Below are 3,265 nucleotides of genomic sequence, written 5' to 3'. Positions count from 1 at the left end.
ACTTCAGGCTTGAATCTCTGTGAAAACCTGCAGTACATTTCTAATGCCCAGATTTGATATCCCAAACTGTATTTCAAATTTTTAAAAGATTGTGTGATGTTTTAGTAAGCCTTGGATCATAGAAAGTAGATACTTATCAATTAAGTTATTCTTTTTAAGGCTTGCAGTTTTTTTTTCTTTTTTTTTTTTTTTATGAGGAACCCAGGGGCATAAGGATTTTGAGTTTATTAAAAAGATGATAGAAACAGTTTGTTATTATATTGCCATTCCTTCTGACAGGTTTGGGTTCTGATGGGACAAAATGGGTTGGCTTGATTTTTCACTTTGTTTGGGTTACATTGCACTGTTTTCTGTATTGGGATAATTTCATGGTTTGGATTTGTGTGAGTTAGTGAAAACTTGCATCCCGTTATTTATGGTTTGTGAATTCTGGTCATCTCTTGCAGCCCAGTATTCTGGTTGCTGGAGAGATTCCTCCTTCTGCAGTGACACTTTCTTCTGTGTTATTCACACCATTACTTCTGGCTCATAGACATCTAAGAACTTGGTAAGTGCTTGTCAGTTGTAGCCTTATGTGATTTTACCTTCATTTTGTTATGGGTAGGGTCTTAAAAGTGATAGTGAGAGGAGGCTTTTTCTTAATCTGATTTTACACATCACTTAGAAAATGTGATCAATATGTTCATGATTAAGAGGTATTGATGATTTACTCAGGTATTTTATGCAATCCTATTTGTTTGCAGGAAAATGCAGTTGGTTTCATGTAAACATATAGGAATCAAATACCAGGAAACAGTCTAATTAATAGTTTAGTTTTTCTCATAGTTCTGCATCCAAGTCAAGCACTATTCAGCACCAGAACTCTCTTTTTTCACCTCTCTCAAAGTTACTCCACCAGTCTTTTTTGACATGTCTTGTGCTTTATTCTTTCCTTAACTACATCTTTTGGTTTTCTCTGCACATGTGCACAAATGTTAAAACTGCAGCCAAGTCAGTCCTCCCACTTCAGCATTTACTGTTAGCCCAAATAGTTCAAATTCCTGACGGGCTTCCCGTGTGGCATGTGGTTTGTATGATGGCTTTTGTTGTTTCACCATCTCCAAGGGACATTTCACTGGTACCGTGGGCTTCAAAGGTGTTTTTGTTTACCATTTTCAATAAGATTTCTCCTAAACCATAACACCATTGTTACTTTGAAGACTTTCTAAATTCAAGGATGCAGAATTGAACAGGCAGTGTTTTCTTCCCACAACATCTGTATAATCAAAGTAATGAAATGTATGTGTATGGTTTTTTAAAGGAGGAAAGAAATTCCTGGGGAAAGCACTTCTATAGTCCTCTTTTTTGCTTTCTCAAGTCCCAGAGCAGTAAGCAAAGGAGAAAAAATGATTTTGTTTAGAAGGAAGGATACAAATTCTTAGTTGCTCATCCAAGAGTGAAATTTAATGGATTAGGATGAATCTTCTGCATAAGTAAGAATGAAATCAGCAAATTTAAACCATAGAAAGAAGTTAGGTTCTCAAATGCACTTAACTACCATAATCACTGAGAAATTTCTGTTAAAATCTGTATAGGCATTGAATATCACTACTGCTATATGATAATTCTGCACTGCTCTAGTTCTAATTATATATATATATATATATATATATATATATATGTTTTCCTACATATAAGGTAGGAAATATAATGGATGGTAAATCAGGTTCTCAGACAGGAGAGTATTTTATGTGTTTACTGAGCAATCAGAAAATCATGAAAAGGTATGTGAGGAGTAATTTCACTCTGGAAGAGTTTCTGGAAAGTGTAATACTTATTTTTTTTTGTCTTCCCCTAATAGAACCTTACCTAAAGAGTTAAATCTATCCTGAAAAGCCTTCTGAAAAAAATCAGGTAACTGCTAGGTTCGTTTGTACTGCCCTTGCATTATGCACCCATTACAAACTGTGCTGTGCTTAAGCAGTATTAACAGGCACTGCACTTTAGCCAGAACATTTTATTTTAATTAAAAAAATACAACCAAGATAATCTTTCAAACACTAATTCCTTTGTTTTTAAAGACTAAGGGGTGTCATATGAATAACAGAATGTCTTGGTGGGCTGCCATAAATTGTTGAATTTGAAAACCTTGAAAAAATTGTGAATTTGCATATTTTTGCTGTTATCAGTATTTCTTAATTTTTCTGACTCTAATAAGGATGCTGCTAAGACAACCATTTTACTGTCCTTTAAAACTCTAATGAAATTACTTAAAAGCATAAAATCTCAGACTGACATTAATTTTCATTATTGTCTAAGAACTGAAATTAGTCAACATAATGTGCTGCTTTAATCTGTTATTCATTCTCTTTTATATTTTCTTTGGAGCTCATAACTATCAAAGCATTTTTTAAATTTGTTTTATTATCATTTTATTCCTATGTTTATTCCTAGTTTTGGTAGTCAGAAATGGAAATAAGTCTAATTTAATAATAACCCAAATTACTGCTTTTCTTCTATATGCACAGAATATGGGAACCAGGTTTCAAGAGACAGATGTGAAAAATGAAATCATAAAGGCAAAATGATTAATGGAGGAATTTCTTCCGCTGTTGTGCTGTTGCTGTCACCAGGAATGAGCTGATGAGCGTGAGAAGACCCTGCTAGCTCGCTGTGGGAAGCTGGAAGGAGATGCTGCCTGGCTGTGACTTTTTGGGGCAAACTCATTCCCTCATTCTGGAGTTTGAGGTCATGGTGCTGCAGCTTGGAGGAAGTCTGACTGGGTAAGCATCCCAAGGAAGAGGGCTGAGAGCTCTCCCATGAGGGTGAGTAGGCTGAAAAATGGGAAAAAAACTCTAGTTACAAAAGAGACAAGACTGATGAAGGGACAGACATGGTGGTGGCCAGTGGCTTGTGCCCCTGGCAGCAGGAGTGGCTGAATGTGCAAGAAAAAGGTGGACTTGTAGACATTGGTGTCTGATCCAGGAGGGTACCCCAACAGGCTGTTATTGCCTGCCTTTCTGCATAAACTGAAGGTCTCCTGTGCGCTTGGGACAAATACTGACCTTGTCTCAACACTAAACTGTAGAGCATACAAAACCATACAAGCTGCATCAGCCTCCAGCTGAACAAGAGGGTTGTCTGCTTTGGAGTATGCTTGTGGTGTTGCCCGTAAAGAAACACATAACTACGAAAGCAGTTATATGCGGTGCTTTATTCAGGGCCCKGGGTCTCAGGGACTCATGTCCAAAGCTGAGAATCCCAAATYCSCGTTTAACTTGGTTAA

At 36.7% G+C, this 3,265-nt stretch overlaps 1 long non-coding RNA gene across 1 annotated transcript; it reads left to right on the top strand.

Annotated features, from left to right (window-relative positions):
* The first annotated feature begins 452 nt into the window (after nucleotides 1-452).
* Nucleotides 453-2,897, top strand: LOC112963732. The gene is made up of 3 exons (XR_003252704.1): nucleotides 453-547; nucleotides 1,841-1,893; nucleotides 2,613-2,897. It is a non-coding gene; the product is annotated as an uncharacterized LOC112963732 (long non-coding RNA).
* The last annotated feature ends 368 nt before the right edge of the window (nucleotides 2,898-3,265 follow it).

This window comes from Apteryx rowi, unplaced genomic scaffold, assembly GCF_003343035.1.
Source record: "Apteryx rowi isolate R43461 unplaced genomic scaffold, aptRow1 scaffold_1741, whole genome shotgun sequence".
NCBI classification, from domain to species: domain Eukaryota; kingdom Metazoa; phylum Chordata; class Aves; order Apterygiformes; family Apterygidae; genus Apteryx; species Apteryx rowi.
This window is presented reverse-complemented; position numbering and strand designations above follow the sequence as displayed.